This window comes from Emydura macquarii, unplaced genomic scaffold, assembly GCF_026122565.2.
Source record: "Emydura macquarii macquarii isolate MOO-44397 ecotype Brisbane River unplaced genomic scaffold, CSIRO-AGI_Emac_v2 contig_561, whole genome shotgun sequence".
Taxonomy (NCBI): domain Eukaryota; kingdom Metazoa; phylum Chordata; order Testudines; family Chelidae; genus Emydura; species Emydura macquarii.
In genome coordinates this window covers 6,467,059-6,486,186 of record NW_027130698.1, presented here as the reverse complement: position 1 = coordinate 6,486,186, position 19,128 = coordinate 6,467,059, and the positions used below count along the sequence as shown (strand labels likewise).

Below are 19,128 nucleotides of genomic sequence, written 5' to 3'. Positions count from 1 at the left end.
TTACATGCTGGATCTTCACTAATGTGTACTTACAAATCTACATGGGCTGTTTTCACTTGAAAAAAAAATGCTCCAAGGCACATAAAGCACTACACGTTCCAGAGTTTTTTGTTAACAGCATGGAGGCTCTGCTCAGAATGACAGCAGTGGCTTTGAACACGTCCAATCGTATTTTGAATATGAACATCTTCACCCACACACATGTACTAGTGGTGGAGCCTTATGTAATTAAAAAGAAAGGTCTCCCACCTGATAATTGGCACTAATTAATGTATTCAGCAGTAGAAGTAATTTTGGTGAAGGCCACAGTGAAGGCAAGGACTGATTGCACCAGGATAGTGAATTTCCCTCTCACTTCTAGAAGTGGTCTCTCATAGGTTGGGATTGTGTGGGAGAAGTTTACACTGATGTCCATCTTGTACTGGTTCTGTGGATAAACGTGAAGGCTGTAGTCTGCAGGTTTGTCATGTATAAATCCAGGAGGAAGGAGCTTGGCCATCGGGCCATAACTATAAGGATGTATTCCTTGCTCATATCCTCAGTGAAGTTTTATTGGGTGGTATCCGCAGCCTCTCAGTATTTTCAGAATGTGAATTTAAGACTGGTATTCTTTGGATGAACTGACCTGTGTAATATGTGTAAGATTCCATACCAGAGTAGTAACTTTTTTCTTTACTGAACAAGATTGCAATCAATACATCTCTCTTTAGGCAGGTGTACTGCATGTACAAAAACACGTTTTGAACTAATTTTACGCTGTAAAGCTTTAAACACAAGTATTCAATAAAGATTGTCACCCACTTATTCTATTAAATTATTAATATCCCTTCAGATTCTGCAAAATCTCCTGTAATATGTGATACATCCTCTCTGCAAGGATGTAATTATGGTGGTGTTCTACCATTCCAGGAACTTTCATAAGCACATGGAATTAAGCAAATCTAGAACAATATTCCTTATCTAATTTCCATATGTAATTGAGAAATGTACTCTTAATTTTCTTTGTTCCTTGATGGCAAAATATTATATCTGATGCACTTTTTCTTTTTTTGAAAGAAAGAAAGAAAGACCTCAGACCTCGATTTCATTTATTATAATAAATCAATTTCATACTCATTTGTGCATAATCACTATTGGAAATTTACATTATCCAATCAGAACTGAACAAGTCCCTCAGGGGAGATCAAGTGTCATATAAAAACTCAGGAAGAAATTCATGCAATAAATCAGTGACAGTAGGACTGCATATATGGAAATTTTAAACTCATCTAAATTCTATTAAAAACCTCTAAATCTTGTTTTAGACAGAACAAGAAGGAAGCTTGGGAACAGTAACATCTCTAAGAGGCCCTTCAGAGTGCACATACTAATATTTAATCATTGAAAAATCTTTATACATCCAAAATTAAGTAATTTAACTTTTGTGTGTATAACACATTCATTTTATATATTCTCTTGTTCTGACAAGGGGTAGTTTACATAACGCAGATGAAGCTATGCCTCCCACGTTCTTCAAATATTAGCCCTTCACCAAAAATTAATTCTGAACATCATAGCTGATCATGAGATAACTTCAAATGACTTCAGAATGGTCAGCATGAAAAAGTTACGCATCAGAAATATACATTTTTAACATCTTGAGTATTCTGGTATGTCTATTAGAAGTCAGGAGTACTCTGTGACAAAAATGGATATGGCTTAAAAGTGCACAGGCCTTGTATAGAAGATAAAAAGCAAGTTTTAAAAAATAGAACACACCTGCTGCTTGACATACATTCAGTTTTACTTCTGTGAACAGTCACAGCTGGGATTGTCAAAGCAGTTCAAGAGATTTAGGTACTCGACTCAATTTCAATAGGAGTAGAGTGCCCAACTCCCATAGGTACCTGTGAAAATCCAAGACACTAATTAATATTTTAATTTGAAACCTTTATCTTTGAGGTAAGAGTTAAGAACATAGTATAGTAATATGATAAAATCTTCCATCCCAAAGGATCTCTGCAGCATTTTTTAAAAGATGGTAAATAAAATCCATAAACCACTAAAATGTTGCTACATCTGGGATGAGATTTGCAACACTGCCATGTTAAAAGTTGTATATGATATATAATCATAGAATCATAGTATCATAGAATATTAGAATTGGAAGGGACCTCAGGAGGTCATCTAGTCCAACCCCCTGCTCAAAGCAGGACTAACCTCAGCTATATCATCCCAACCAGGGCTTTGTCAAGCCTCAGCTTAAAAACCTCTAAGGATGGAGATTCCACCACCTCCCTAGGTAACCCATTCCAGTGCTTCACCACCCTCCTAGTAAAAAACTTTTTCTTAATGTCCAACCTAGACCTCCCGCCCTGCAACTTAAGACCGTTGCTCCTCGTTCTGTCATATGCCACCACCGAGAACAGCCTAGCCCCCTCCTCCCTGGAACCCCCTTTCAGGTAGTTAAAGGCTGCTATCAAATCCCCCCTCACTCTTCTCTTTTGCAGACTAAACAAGCCCAGTTCCCTCAGCCTCTCCTCATAAGTCCTGTGCTCCAGCCCCCTAATCATTTTGGTTGCCCTCCGCTGCACTCTCTCCAACTTGTCCACATCCTTTTTGTAGTGGGGGGCCCAAAACTGGACACAATATTCTAAATGCGGCCTCACCAATGCCGAATAGAGGGGAATAATCACTTCCCGTGACCTGCTGGCAATGCCCCTCCTAATGCAGCCCAATATGCCATTAGCCTTCTTGACAACCAGGGCACACTGCTGACTCATATCCAGCTTTTTATCCACCGTTACCCCCAGATCCTTTTCTGCAGAGCTGCTGCCCAGCTCGTCGGTCCCCAGTCTATAGCTGTGCATGGGATTCTTCCTTCCTAAGTGGAGGACTCTGCACTTGTCCTTGTTGAACCTCATTAGATTTCTTTTGGCCCAATCCTCCAGTTTGTTTAGGTCACTCTGTATCCTATCCCTACCCTCCAGGGTATCTACCACTCCCCCCAGCTTAGTGTCGTCCGCAAACTTGCTGAGGGTGCAATCTACCCCATCCTCCAGATCATTAATAAAGATGTTGAACAAAACCGGCCCCAGGACCGACCCCTGGGGAACTCCGCTTTTGACCGGTTGCCAGCTAGACATGGAGCCATTGATCACTACTCGTTGAGCCCTATGCTCTAGCCAGTTCTCTATCCATTTTATAGTCCATTCATCCAACCCACACTTCTTTAACTTGCTGATAAGAATACTGTGGGTGAGACAGTATCAAAAGCTTTGCTAAAGTCAAGGTATATCACATCCACCGCCTTCCCTACATCCACAGAGCCAGTCACCTCATCATAGAAAGCAATCAGGTTGGTAAGGCATGACTTTCCCTTGGTGAATCCGTGTTGACTGTTCCTGATCACCTTCCTCTCTTCCAAGTGCCTTAAAATGGATTCCTTAAGGACCTGCTCCATGATTTTTCCAGGGATTGAGGTGAGGCTGACTGGTCTGTAGTTCCCTGGATCCTCTTTCCTCCCTTTTTTGAAGATGGGCACTATATTTGCTTTTTTCCAGTCCTCAGGGACTCCCCCTGTTCCCACGAGCTTTCAAAGATAATAGCCAATGTCTCTGAAATCACCTCAGCCAACTCCCTCAGCACCCTCGGGTGCATTGCATCCGGCCCCATGGACTTGTGAATGTCCAATCCTTCTAAATAGTCTTGGACCCGTTCCTTCAGCACTGTGGGATGTTTGCCTCCTTCCCATTCTGTGCCACCCAGTGCAGCAGTCTGAGAGCTGATCTTGTCTGTGAAGACAGAGGCAAAAAAGGCATTGAGTACCTCAGCTTTCTCCACATCCTCCGTCACTAGGTCGCCCCCCTCATTGTCTAAGGGGCCCACACTTTCTCTAATCTTCCTCTTGTTGGCAACATGCCTGTAGAAACGCTTCTTGTTCCCCTTCACATCCCTTGCTAGCTGCAACTCCAATTGCGCTTTGGCCTTCCTGATTTCATTCCTGCACGTTCGAGCAGTGTTTATATAATCCTCCCTAGTCATCTGACCAAGCTTCCACTTCTTGTAAGCTTCTTTTTTGTGTTTAAGTTCGCCAAGGACATCTTTGTTAAGCCAAGCTGGACGCCTACCATATTTGCTATTCTTTCTGCACATTGGGATGATTTGCTCTTGTGCCCTCAATAAGGTCTCTTTAAAAAACAGCCAGCTCTCTTGGGTTCCTTTCCCCCTCATATTAGCCTCCCAGGGAATCCTGCCCATCAGTTCCCTGAGGGAGTCAAAGTCCGCTTTTCTGAAGTCCATGGTCCGTATCCTGCTGCTCTCCTTTCTTCCTTTCGTCAGGATCCTGAACTCGACCATCTCATGGTCACTGCTGCCTAGGTTGCCACCCACTTGTACTTCCCCTACCAAATCTTTCCTGTTTGTGAGCAGCAGGTCAAGAAAAGCACGGCCCCTAGTTGGTTGCTCCAGCACTTGCACCAGGAAATTGTCTGCAACACTCTCCAAAAACTTCCTGGATTGTTTGTGCTCTGCTGTATTGCTCTTCCAGCAGATGTCAGGGTGATTGAAGTCTCCCATGAGAATCAGGCCCTGTGAACTGGAAACTTTCCCTAGTTGAGTAAAGAAAGCCTCATCCACCTCATCCTCCTGGTCTGGTGGTCTGTAACAGACACCCACCAGGACATCATTCTTATTGTTCTTGCTTCTAAGCTTAACCCAGAGACACTCAACTGACTTATCTCCAGTTTCATACTGGAGCTCAGAGCAGTCATAGTGCTCTCTTACATACAGTGCAACTCCTCCCCCCTTTCGCCCCTGCCTGTCCTTCCTGAACAGTTTATATCCATCCATGACAGCGGTCCAGTCGTGAGAGTTATTCCACCAAGTCTCAGTTATTCCAATCATGTCGTAGTTTCTTGACTGTGCCAGGACTTCCAGTTCTTCCTGCTTGTTTCCCAGGCTTCTTGCATTTGTGTACAGGCACTTGAGATAAGTAGCCGAGTGGCCTACTTTCACAGTATGAATCGGGAGGCCTCCCCTGCTGCATCCTCCTCCTTCTGCTTCCTTGCGGTGTCCCTCTTCCCCACTAACCTTCAATAGCACAAATACCTTAAATTAGACATAGTAATTTTTCATTTTTAATCATCTATTTTCCACCATAGGTGCAGTTTGGTTTCCTTTTGGACTAGTCCATTTTATATTCTGGGTCTTATGCAGTAGCACAATCCTGCATTGCAAGGGTATGGCTAAAATCAAACAGAAATAAAATGAAAAAGGTGTCGCTAGCAGACTGAATACTGTTATTTTTAATACACCTAAATATCAGTTTTAAGCTACTTGTCATCATGTGTTGGGGAAACTGAAACTATTGGAGGAATTTAAGGAGACCCGAATTCTGTTAACCAAGGGTATGTCTACACAGCAAAAAATAAAGGGAGGGGGAACCCTCAGCAGCGAGTCAGAGCCTGGCTTAACTGACTCAGGTTCATGGGGCTTGCACTGGGAGGCTAAAAATAGCAGTGTGACCTTCAGGCTCAGGCTGGAGTTTGGGTGTCAAGACCCTCCACCTCTCACCAGGTTCAGAGCCTGGGCTTCAGCCCAAGCCTGAAGGTGATACTGCTATTTTTAGCCACACAGCGTGAGCCTCATAAGCCCAAGTCAGTTGACCGGAACTCTGAGATTCTCTGCCATGGTTTTTTTTTTTTTTTCTGGTGTGTGTGTGTGTGTGTGTGTGTGTTTCTTTCTTTGTTTTGTCTGTTTATGCTGTAGATGTACCCTAGGTTGGAACTGAGCCTGGACAGCATTTCTTATTAAATATACCCAGGAATCTTTAATGAACACAAGTGGTTAAGAGCGTCTTATGTCTCTTCTTAAAGTTGAGCCTCTGTTCATCACCTGTGGTAAAGATTCAGTTGGCATTCAGAAGGTAGAGTGCCCCTCTGTATCACAAGCACTAGGGGAAATGCTGACCCTATTGAAGTCAATGACAAAACTCCCACTGATGTCAGTGGGGGAGGATTTCACCCACTATGTCCTGCAACACCTGAATTTCCTTAGAAGTCCCATATTCGTGGGTTAGCTAGTTCTGAGCCTGGTTAGTTTGAGTTTTGACACACCTTGTGGTGCTTTGGTTGCAGTCTGTGTAACTGCAACAGTACTTTAATTGCCTGATTTATAGCACAGAAATTCCTTGTTTGTAACCTTTTGTTGTTGTTGTTTATGTGGAAAGAAAGGGGAAATATAATTACATGCTGTAAGTAATTTAATTTCCAGTTAACATATGTATATTTTTAATGCCTGTGTAGTCATGTTGTCCCACATAAGGTAATCTGTGATCACTGTCCAAATTCAATTCCCGCTGAAATCAATGGCAAAACTCCCATTGAATTCAATGACACCAGAATTAGATTCCATCTTTCATCAGTCTACTTTTAATTTTGATACAAACTGAATTTCTTTTCTATGCAAGCTCAATCCACCCTCCTTACATACTGTGCTACTTTCTAGCAAAGACACGGATGTAAATAACCTCAATTAAGAAAGCATTTATCATACCAAAAAGGATGTTAGATGAAAGCCTAAGGGCTCTAATACAAATCTTTTTGTAATATATACAATGCAACATGTGTTGAAAATAAAACATATGGATATGAACATAACAACTGCAATTTAATATAACTGCCAAAATTCAGGTATAGTAAATAATTAACTTAATAGAAATATTGAAATTCTAGGAGAAAGATTTGTATAAAAACTTATAAATAATGTGTTTATTATAAGACAACTTGTACCATGCAATACACTGAGCCTAAATGTCTGTGCCAAGCACCTTGGTAGATTGTATTCTGTGAAACCTCAAATAAATTAAAAAATGAAGGATTTTAGTTAATTATATATGAAAATGAATAATTCATTCAGTATAGTATGTTGATAATAAGTTCAATTTAAATCAGGATGTCTAATTCTACATCTTGGTCTGACAAGCCACCATGATACAAGATCTTCCCCAGGCATCAGTATGTTGATGACACTTGAGAGGTAGAATTTTTCCAAACCAGAGTCAGGTTGTAGCTGCTACATATCTGCCCAAATCAGTCCCTTTCTCAGGGACAACACCTACCACGTATAAGTAGGATGATAATTGTGAATTCTAATTTGTATTTCTATACTGCCTTCCATTTGAGGATCTCAAAGAGTTCTCAGTGCTGTTTCCTATGATGTTGTTCCTACATTTTGGAATTGTCTGTGTTAAACACATGAATACAAAAGATCCAAAGAGTTGTAAAGTTTATATTACATGGTAGATTTCTGTTCATAGGGAATCAGATCTTTAGCAGATGGAGAAATGCACTTTTTTGCTTTTTTTTCTTTGAGACCAGTCCGCTAGGATTCTGAATCGTCTTATTGTTAAAGCTCAAGAATAGTTGACTTTGTAGCCGACTGCCTGTGCAACTTTGACCAAACTGCATGCAGACACGTATTCAAAGGTGGCCACTGATTTGGGCTATCTCCCCATTCTGAAACTCGTCCAGGTCATGAAAGTTAATGAGAATTCGTGGCTAATTTTCTTTGATGCTTTTGTAAATCCCACTAGGTACCTATCTGCATCTTTAGACACCTAAATAAATTTGAAAGTCTACCATAAGCACTACTGAAAATCTAGGCCATAAGTTCTTTTTGTGTCTTAGTTGCCTCAGTTGTAAAATTAGGTTAATACCTACCAGCAACACAAAAGTGTTGTAAGTCTATCACTTCATTAATTCACATAATTAATTTGAAATCTTTGGAAGGAAGGCACTATACAAGTGACATATGTTATGTATTATTTTTAATGAAAGATCAGGGGTCAGTCACTACGCACTAATTGCTGTGCAACAACTGAATTGGCTGGGTTTATAGGACTGGTCTCCCTGAGGTCCTGCTTGTGATCAGAAGTCCTAGTATAGCTGGAACTGTTGACTTTCCAAAGGTATAATATTGTAAAGCTAAGGGGGGAGCATGTCATCTTTTGTCAAGGGCATGTGAGAAGAATGCCGCCCTCCTTTTATTATGCCACTGTCAGTGGCTGAAGTTCAATTATTTGGTTTCCTTTTTACACTTATGAATCAGTTGCTTTGTTTGTTTGGAGGATGGTTTTTTTCAGACTTCTGTTTCTCTCTATACAGAATTTATAGGGTCATGTGGCATTTTTCGTTGAGCTGTGGTTAGAGTCGTATTTTGTTAGGCGCCTAGATGCCTTCAGGAAAGATATGGGCACCTATAAACAAACAGTTTTGACTTACATTAGCAAAATACAATGCAGAGAAATGTGTGGTATTTTTACAGAGGAAGCGATTACAGTTTATACAGTGATATACAGTTTAATTGTGACTGGGGGTCTCATGAATGCTTAAGAGGTGCTATTTTATGGATAATCTCTTGGTAAAGAGCTATGAGTTTTTTCCATTCTTTAAATTAAAAGTGATCCCTTTGCTTAAGCCCAGAGTCCTCTGTCCAGCACATTACAGATTTAGGCCCTGATCTAGCATCATGTTGCACCTCATTTCAGTGGGGCTCAGTGCAGGCTCAGGGGTTTCTTTGCGTGCAATGTGTGGCAAGAAAAGGACATAAGATATTTGCCTAAATCTGAAAATTGGATCTTAAATGCCCAGCTTTGTAGAAATAGCTGTATACATTTCTTCAGCGCTTTAAATCACTCAGCGTTTTATTTGAGTTATGCTGTTCCATAAGTTACAAGGGAGCCAGGAATTGGGGTTGCCATCCTGCAATGAGCTCCATGCAGCTAGATGCCAACGACCTCTCAGAGATCATTGCAGGATTGGAACCTGAGTTTGTGTTGAACTGACCTCTGGGCTTCTTCCTGTCACCCTGCCTGGCAAGGGAAGTCTGAATGAGACCATAGGAAAAACAAAACGGTGGCATATTTCTTTTAATATAAAGAAGTGATGCAGGCAATGTTGGAAATAACTCTGCATCTCAGGTGCATTTAGAAGCATCTTTGGTTGATGGAAATTGATACAGCCTTGACTCTGACTAATAAGACTTCTGATTTATAGCCATAGATTTAAGTTCAAGCTGCAATCTCTTTATTTCTCATCCAAAGCCTCCTTAGTTGTTGGGTACAGTCGATCCATTCTTTAAAGCCATCCCCGCAAAGTAGAAAACAGATAATGTAAAATCAGTAAGCCACCATAGCTAAAGGACTCTATACATGTGCGCTACTTGGCTTTTATGGCGGGGGTGGTAAAGGACACAGTAGACTCATAATTTTAGCAAAGAATGATAGCTTAAATGTGAGCATATCATAGAAGAAAAAAGGCATAATTTAAAACGCATTACTTGGACTGATTTGCATAGGTTCAGTCTGAAGGACAAGACTGCAATACAATTAACCTCCTGGTCTCTGAATATTTACATCATTTAGTAATAAAAACAACCTGTAAATTAGTTTCATTTTCACTGTGCAGGAAGTTATTACAGTGAAGGCTCATTGTAATTGACATATCTGTGCTGCCAATTTTTGTTCATTATTTCCTGGAAGGTAAGTCACATGTAGTCAAAAACTATGTTTGTTTGAGCAGGCCGGGGGTGAACTAGAATGTGTTGAAAGAAAGCAGGGTATGCTATCATTTGAACTGCCCAGACTTGGAATGGAGACAATTGTAAATGTTAGCATTTCACTGGAGACATAAAATCTTTGCAGGTATATCTTGTGTTGCTGTATGGGGGGTTAGAAACATAACTCTAATTAATATTAATGGGCGCTATGGTCCTGATTCCAAGAAAGCACTTATGAATGTTTTTAACATTAAGTCCATGTTTAAGTCCCATTCAAATCAATATGATTTAAGCACATGCTTAAGCATGATTTAAATGTGTATGTAGAGACTTTCTTGAATCAGTGCCTATGCAAATAAGCCCCTATATATTTAGCACCAGATAAGAATATTATATAACTTGGTCACTTAGTACACTGTATTTGCTTAGTGGAAAAATATTTACTCAGCTTTCTGAGGTTCCCCCCAGGAAATCCAATCTCTATAACTCTTCCATCTCATTTATACACTTACTATCTCTCTTACTCCCTCTCAGCACTCTTATTTCCCCTCAGAATTCTTGCATTGCTCACAAAAGGCCAGATATTTCTGCTGGTTAGAAGAGAGAAATAGTACTGAATGGAATGTGTTTGTTTTGGGAAATTTGTTCTTGTCTGCTGATACAGAGCACCCACAGGAACTATGTCTGTTTTATTGTATGTGGTGTGTATTGTGTAAACTTTTTTATCTAAATTACTATTTTATTTTTATGTAAATGAACTGAATCTCTGAAGAAGAAAATCAACAAGGAACACAAATTAATATTTCATTTCAGTTGTTCCAGCTTCATTTTTTAAAAAAACATAATAAGCTTGACAGATAGCAGAATCACATTATCCTGATTTATTTACAGTGCACCCATTTTGTTAACTTGGCAATAAGTGATGATAAACGGAAGTGAATTGCTGCAGACTGTAATCTGAAACAGTTATAATACAACCCCTTTTCTTTTTATCTCATGCTGGGAGTGAAAGTCTGCCAGGAGTGATAACTAAGTTATGTTCATTTGAATCTTTTGACATGGTATTTTGAAATATACAGCAGCAGAATACTTATTACAGAGATTTTTGATTTAGTGCAGATATTTCATATAAAATGATTATCTATAATAGAGTTTAAACATTAATAAAATATTAATTATGTTAATAAAATACTCTATTTTTTACTCTAGAAAAACCACTTCTACTGATAAGTACAAATAGATTTGTACCAATAGAAAAGTTCATTTTGAAAGAACAGTGTATACAATGCCTTCTCAACAGCCCAGGGATTTATAATTCTTCAATAGGCAAATTCTAAACTGGATGTAATAGAACTCTCTTATCTATCACTTGTATGTAGTATTTCAAATTCAGACTACCTCATGCTTAAAACACACAAACATTACACTTGTCAGAGGCCAATAAAACTGGACTCTAACAAGAGACTAGTAGCCAAGTGGCTGGAGGGTAGGAATAAATAATGGACGTTTACACCAATTGCACATTTTTATAGAGGCTGGAAAATGTAATTTGACTCTAGCACTAAGCAAAATTAAACAGTAACTTATTCCCCCTAATTGGCTCAACCAAATTAATTGCATCTTGCAATTTTATTATAAGATGAAAATGTTTAAATGAGTGAAAAGAAGTTCTTTGACTCTTTTTTTTATTTTGGGGTTTCCTAATTGACAAATTAACAAGAAAATCTCAGCTAACTCTTCTAAGGCTGTGTTTCACAATATAATTCCCTACTTATAGGCGAATATATCTATTAATGGATGAAAAGGGTAAACTTATTAATAACAAATCTTTTTATCTTCAGTATTGTATTTGAACAGATTTTAATTTGACAGATTTTCTTACTCTGTATATTCAATAACTGTGAAATACTTGATCTGGCTTACATCTTTTTCTTATATCACCTATTTTCTCCATTGTTAGCATATTCCTAGTATGCCATTATCTCATGCCTAAGGATTCTTTTTCTTTCCAGCCTGCTATATTGTACCACATACATATTTTGAGAAGTAGAAAATATAGAGTCTCAAGATCCACCATCTACAACAGGGTATTATATTACTGCCTTTGTGCACAGAAATTGAGTTCAATGTGCAGTGTTAGGCAAGCAATTGTATGTGAATTTCTATACACAGATCTCAGGCTTTTCTTTTTGAAAACACATCCATATTTGTCAATATATGTGCAACATAGTATGAAAAGGTCAACAATCCACACTTTCACATGAGTCAAGTCCCACCAGTTTGATCTTACTTTGGTTGCATGCATGTCAAAGAGTTAATCTTTGCTTATCATATGTCTGTCTGGACTCTCCTGAAAATGAGATGCTTTATGAAACTCTTTCAGTGAGTACATCATTAAATAATCATGATTCATTGTGCTAAAGGTCCTCTAAAAATGCTGTCTTTAGTATTTCTATTAATTCAGAGACTTTTCACTGCCTTGAAATTAAGGCCAAATTTATATTTGTATATCCTTTGTGTGTGTGTGTGTGGTTTTTTTTTTTTCTGCCAGGGACTTGAAGTGGAAGATTTGAAAAAGCAAATGATTTGCGGTAAAAGATTAACTTTAATATTTGCCATTTTACTCATCCAAGAGAGTAGAGCATTATTCCATCTTTCCAGGTGTTTCATCACCGGGACATACTTTAATTTAAAAATGTGGTCAATATTTGCTGGGTTATTAAATCCTAGATATTCTAGAGTTCTGGAAAATGCCCATCTAAAATTAAAATTAGACTGCACTTCTATTTGTTCCATCTGTTCTACTTTTATTACTGCCACAATGGAAAAAAAAAAAAGAGAGAATTATTAGGTTAGCTGTAAAAGTGCTTATAAAAAGCACTAATTATTAGCCTTGGTGGGCTGCCTTGCAGAAAAAATCTTGTGATTAGAAAGGACTATTGTCAAATAGACTCTGCACATCTGATCACAACCTGGATCAGCCAGAGAGGCTGTGCTCAGACCCCCATAGTGGCAGATGCCATATAGAACCCAAATAGAATGATAATTTCTTTGGATTTATTTAATTTTTTTTTTCAAATATAGGAACTCCTCCTATCGACCTTTTTTTACAGGCGAAACTCTCACAGAAATGATCACCAATAAGGGAACAGAATCGGCCATGCATCTTAGTCGGTGCATCTTGTAAGCGGTCACCTGGCCATCCATGCTTTATAAACTATGCCTGTCAGTCCAGTGCAAAGAGCATATATTGGCTGATGCACATTTTCTACAGCATGCAGGACAGTAACTATGGCTCCATAGCAGCTGCCTCATTCACTGTGAGACTTGTGTAGCTGTGACTTTCATGGACACTGCTTTACCCACATAGTTGCTGGACACCTGACTCGAGCTAGTCAAAAATGATCTGTCAAAACATTTATTTATGGATGGAATGGGTTTTTGTTTTTTTTGACAAAATGGAACTTTCCCCAAAAAATAGTAAAACTGCACTTCACCCTTTTTGGCATTATCCTCTCTCCTTAATGAGCCCAGGCACTTAAAATGAAACATGCATCTTCTCTTGAGGACACCTCATAGATTAATTAATCCCAGTTTGTGCCAATTCCTACTTTACACACACTGCCATTTAAAAATGTGCAGGATAATTAGTAGCTGATGGCTGTTCAAAGGCTCTGTGTGACATGTGTTGGTGATTATAAGCCGGTCCTGCTGGAAGTGTATTGTTCGCATTGTAAAACATACAGGCAAACCTCACATGAAGTGGCACTAATGTTGACAGTCTCACTAGGTAGACCAAAGAGTCAGCAAGTGCAGAAAAGAATTTATCCCCTCATCTCACCCACCCAAGGTCAGTTCCTTCAAATCGCAGGAAAGGGATTAACTGGCAGTGGGAGTGTAAAAGGGCTTGCACTCTCAATGCCTCTTTTGGAGGTAGAGGATTTCAGTCTCCAGAGTTGTCAAACTGGCACTTTTCATGAGAATTCCATTATTTCCTTTGTTTTTAAATGAAGTAAAATAATAAAGTTTCAAGTGCTCATCTGGTGCCTTTCTTGACACCTTTTCTGCTGCTAGACTCGTCTGTGCTATTCTAAAAGCCCAGTAACCATACCAGGGAGATTTTATCCCCTGATTCCTTTGGTCTCATAATGTTTGTGCCTTCAATGTTGCTGCCAACCTCCTGCTCTTTTGTAACCCTATGGGCTATTCCATCAGGGCTCTCAATTAAGTTCATTTGACTGTTCACCTGCACACACAACAGGCTGCTCATATTCTCTCCCCCCTTGCACTTGGAAATCTAAAAATATGCAGACTTTCCAAAAAAAAAAAAAAAAAAAACCCCAGGATTTTAAACTTCTCTGACTGGTGTGACAAAGACACAGACTTAAAAGTTGTAAATAAAATATAATCTAATTAGAATTAAGTATAAACCCCTTAACATAGCTAAGATTTACTCTACTATTTGCTACCATTGAAATGAGATGTTGCTATTTTTCATCTTTTTCTTTTTTTAAAGTCATTTGTAGTTAGAAATGAGTTTTGTTGTTGATCAGGTTAGATTTGTTTTAGCTGACATCTGTCATAGTTCAGATCATTACAATCCATGAGTCAGCAAAGGGATCTGGGTAATCAGTGTATTAATGCTCTTCTCTGTTAAATCGTATACATTTCTGATACCATCATTACTATTGGTTATCACAAAGTGTGGATTTAAGAATTTCAGCAGTGACTTTCTCGGTCTTGACAACATTTATTTATAATAAGATTTAAAATGTTCACAATATTTTCACTTGGGGGGGAAGAAGGGAAAAAATATTGATTAGTCTTGGTCTGAGACCACAAAAATGCTGTAAAAGCTAATTTGGGAACTGGTCATTTTTTCCAATTCACATTAACTGGTGTAACTGTAGAAAAACTAGTTAAAGATAAATTTAGCACTCTAAAGAAAAATGGGTATGGCTAAGTCTCCAGCAAGTTCCTGGAGGAAAATAAAGTCTATGAATTATAACTTTGTTGCAGTTATCTGGCATTCTGGATGAAGCCAAAAGCACCTTAAACACATTATTCATAAGCATTTCTGGTATCCTATTAGTAGCTATTAGAATGGAAGTTCTTTTTCTCCACTGCATTGCATTTGGTTTCATTTTTCTAGAGAAAGAGACATTGCTATAAAGATATAGTGAACTTCTAATGTTGATAATTTCAGTTATTACGATAATCCATTGCATTATAGCATGCACACATTTCCATGAGTTCTCATGTCTATTAAATGTGAACTTGGATGACCAAAGAGTGAATCTCATATCATTATCAAGACACGTCCTGCTATTCCATTAAAAAATGTAAATGCAACATATCAATTGTGGAAAATATGTCATATAAAGTCTAAAAATAATAGTATGCCAAAAAGCTCTTTCCTACTATTTCAGACTTTTCAAAAGAAATCATAACCGCTGCAAGAACAACATGCAAAGATTTGTGAAAAAGTTTTAAGGTTGGTAGCATTTTATTATCATTAAGTTCCATATTATAATCTCAAGCCTACACAATTCTTATTACAGTACATTATGCCTGATAGTTCCAAAGAACTGCATTTATATATCAAATGCAGTGTGAATGATATCACATGTTCCATGCATTTTACACTGTCTGACTATTTTGGAAGAAGGACAGGAAACAGTGTATGTGGTTTTAATTAGGCTGCAACTTTATTTTTAAATACTTGGGAGTATCCAGCATATACATTTGTACAATGCAGGTAATTCCATTATTGTTTCCGTAAACTTGGGGGCTCCATCAGCCCTCCCCCTTTTCCCTTCAGGTCCCAGCCAGCCCACTGTTGGTACCCTGCTACTCCTTCCCCTTGTATGGGTTAATAGAGGGGCTATAAAGGAATGGGTGTTACATAAAGTGTTGTAACTTCATAGCCCAACACATCTTTGCCTACCCCATTAGGCCCCCAACCTGCTGTGGAGAAGGCGAAAACCCCCACCTTGCCTTGGCCAATCAGGTGGTGAGGGAAAAATTCCTTGCCAGTCCCCTGAGAAAGAAGCGGCTAGCATACTGCCCACAGCAGACCATGACAAAACTGGTATTTAACTATTACCAAGGGGAGTGGGTGCTGCTAGCCTGATCTGAGTAAAGGAGTCGGCACAGCCTTGGGTATAAATACCCACCTACTCTTCCAGTCACCTGTGCAGGAGCAGGGCAAGTCCTCCTACCAACCTGATGTGACTGAACTGCTTTCTGCATCTTCCACAAACCAGGAGAGAGAAGGGCCATAAAGGGGCAATGACCCCTTTCCTTCCAGCCTGCTAGCCCCACGCTTGCAATTCAGGGGACAATTCCCTTTTTCCATTAAGACAGACAAAGGTCTCCGCCCCAATTCATGTGAGGATAGAGCATTTTAATGTACAAGCTCCTGTAACAGAAGGTTTTTCAGACTTAGATTCTTGCAAGAATTACATTCAGCCCATTGAAACATGCTAGAAACAGACATTATTAAAGTTCATATGTAGGACTTCTTTATATCTCAGATTAAATGTGTCCTAATTTTTTTTAATTAAGATTGGATGCAGTTAAAAAGACTTGGTGATTTTGCTTCTTAGTTCCTGCCATAGTCCCTCTATATAGTTCAGTGCTGGGTTACAGTGAGCTATTGTGACTGGAGACAGTTGATTGCAAGGGGGTAATGGTAGAGCTGGGAAAGGAACACACGTAAGAAAGAAGCTAGTCCAGTGAGATAGAGATTATCTGACATGTTAGAAAGAGCAATATAAAAACTAGAGGAAAACAACAGGATTATTTACTGATGCAACTATCTGAGTGGATTCATTTTATCCTTTCAGCCTTGCCTTTGTGTTTGTACAGAGCTCTTGCGACATCTGATACTCATCACTGTAATTTCATTTCACAAACCGTTTTACTCTGGTAATTTTTCTTAACTGTTGCTTAGCAGGGCTGGTCTGTTGTCTCACTCGTAACACATCATGTCCTTAGCACAGGGAAATCCACGTTCCCCGGAGTCACAGATACAGGGAGCCCTGGATCCCCAGCTCAGTGCAGTCTATGTGAAAAGGCTGCCTGGAGACACAGACCCTGGAAACCTATTCCAAGAACTCCAGGCTCCCGGTTTTGCAGCTGGACTCACTGAGAATCCAGTCAGGGTTTCCAGGGTCCCAGCAGCAGAACCAGGAGACAAGCCCTAGCTGTAGACATAGCAGTCCTGTTCAATTCCTCTTGCATTGCCTGGGCAGGCAGTGGGGATGGCCAGCAGCCACTCTGCTCCAGCTATTTTGGGCTTGTGAGGCAGCCCATAGGTAGCTTTTCAGGGTTGCTATAACTTAGATCAGCCTTTAGACTCCTGGGAATTGTACTGCTGCAAGCAGGCTCCAGCAAAACCAGCATTCAGAGGAAACAAAGTTGCCTTAAAGCACACACACACACACTGTCAAAGAATTCAATTACCGTAGTCCCTGATAGAGGCATCTTCATAGGGGAGAGTACCCACAGGCGGTGATGAGGTGTTTTCTATAACTTCTCTTACCAATTCAGTCAGTCTCTATGCTATTTCTAGGTGATGTTTTGTCGAATGTGATTTTTAAATGTACTTCCTAACTAGCAAGGCTTTCCACATTTCGCTTGTGAAGTAAGGAAGTGCTGCTATTCCCTATTTTCTACATAAGGAACTGAGGCACAGCGAGAGACTAAGTGATTTGCCTAAGATCACTCACAACACCTGTGGCGGAGTAGGGACTTGAACCTGGTTCTCTGAAGTTCTAGACTAATGCACTAGCCATCATTCCTCTTGTCACCCTCCTGTCAGCTGTTTGCTACATATACTGTAGGTTATTCTTTTGATAGAGTCCTTGAGTAAATCCAGTTTCTTAGTCCCAAAGGCAGCACAGACGGTTTAATAGAGTGAGCACTAGACTGTGCTAGAAAGAATCTAACTTCAATTCCTGATTCAGCCACATGCTTCCTGTGTGACCTTGGTAAGTTATTTAACCTAACACATTTCTGATCTATAAAATGGAGGTGATAGACCCCTTATTTATAGTGGTAGTGTGAGCATAAAAGCCAATTAACGACTTTGCAGTGCTCCGATACTGGTGGTTGTGTAAGTAGCTTTGTAGAATACAAGCCTACTGCCAACGGTGTAAAAACCTCCCGTTTTCAAATATATGCAGGTTTAAACCTATGGGCCCAATATTTTCACTTTGGAAACTAACTTCATATTTAGGCCATTCAATAAAAGTGGTCCTATCTCCAAGTGTGCTGAGCGTATGCAGCGTATGGATGAAAGGGCCTAATTCCAGGCACCCAGTTGTGAAAATGTTGGTTGTGTTGTTCACAATTTATCTTGTCATATTTGCCAGTTACCACAGCACTTTGTGTTTGAACAAAGATATGTTCCTCCACAGCCCATAATTTCCTCCATAACTGGTTTGAAAAAAAAAAACATAAAAAAGTGAAAAATATTTGTTTGGGTTTCATCCAAATGTCATTTTCATGGACATTTTCCACCCTGCTATCATTTCCTTCCTTCTCTTTAATTCTGCAGTGAGGCCCTGATCCAACAACTTGTACCACAAGGGAAGACTCCTGCCTTGACTTCCGTGGGGATTCGCATAGGCACAAAGATCTGCCCACAGGCAACAAGTTGCAGCATTGGGGCCAATGATGTTGAATTTGTAATTCTCCAGCCATTCACTTGCCTGGCAACAGACTCAGTCCTGAAAACATAGGATTACGATTTCATTTCAGGAACAAGTAGAAGCTGGCCTATGTAGAAGAAAGCCCTCCTTGAAATATATATAAATACATAGGAAGCATAGAATAATTACTGTCCAAGTATATTTGCATTTTTTGCAAAGGACTTTCTTCAAGCTGATGTCAGTCATTCCACAGCATTTTTTAAAGTAGATCTCACTGGTGAAGTAAATATAAAAGCAATGAAGTGCATACTAGTAAAGTGTTACCACATGTTTTTTTTATTTTATTTTTGTTAAAAAAAATTTCCTGATGTTTAATATGAAGAATATTCATTATTAAATGTATGTATTACAGTAGTACCTAGATGTCTTAATGGAGTTCATGGCCCCATTTTGCTAGGCACTGTACAAACAGTTAGTGAGAGACCGTCCTTGACCCTAAGAGTTTACCATCTTAATAGTCAAGACAGACAATGGTGGGAGGGGAAAGAGATTCAGAGGGAGGTGACATGCCTTGCCCAACCTCAAGCAGAAGGACAGTGGCAGAGCCAGGAATAAAACCTCATCTCCTGACTCCCTGTCCTCTGGGCCACACTGTCTCTTTAATAGTCGTGCCTTTTTCTTAATCACAATTTAAAGGTAAAAGAGAGCTTTTCACTTGTATAAGGAAATAAAATGTAAAAAGGATTATGAGGCAAATCTGACAGGTTTTATAACTGCAGATTAGAGAAGCTAAAAATGTCAGAAGAATTTCACAGGAAGTGAATGAAAATAATAAAAGAAGAGATCAAGAGGGGAAGCTATTGGACAAGTCAGATATAGTGGAAGGAAATTAACACAGGTTTGGAAAATAGCTGAAAAGTCAAACCAGCTCCTA

The 19,128-nt window shown here is 39.3% G+C and overlaps 1 long non-coding RNA gene across 1 annotated transcript in view; it reads left to right on the top strand.

The window, feature by feature from the left end:
- LOC137147762 (uncharacterized) overlaps nt 1-18,608 on the top strand; it is a 34,230-nt gene extending 15,622 nt beyond the window's left edge. The window contains exons 2-3 of the long non-coding RNA XR_010918330.1: nt 14,967-15,031; nt 18,101-18,608. This is a non-coding gene — a long non-coding RNA (uncharacterized lncRNA). The remainder of the gene's footprint in view (nt 1-14,966; nt 15,032-18,100) is intronic.
- Nucleotides 18,609-19,128: the final 520 nt, after the last annotated feature.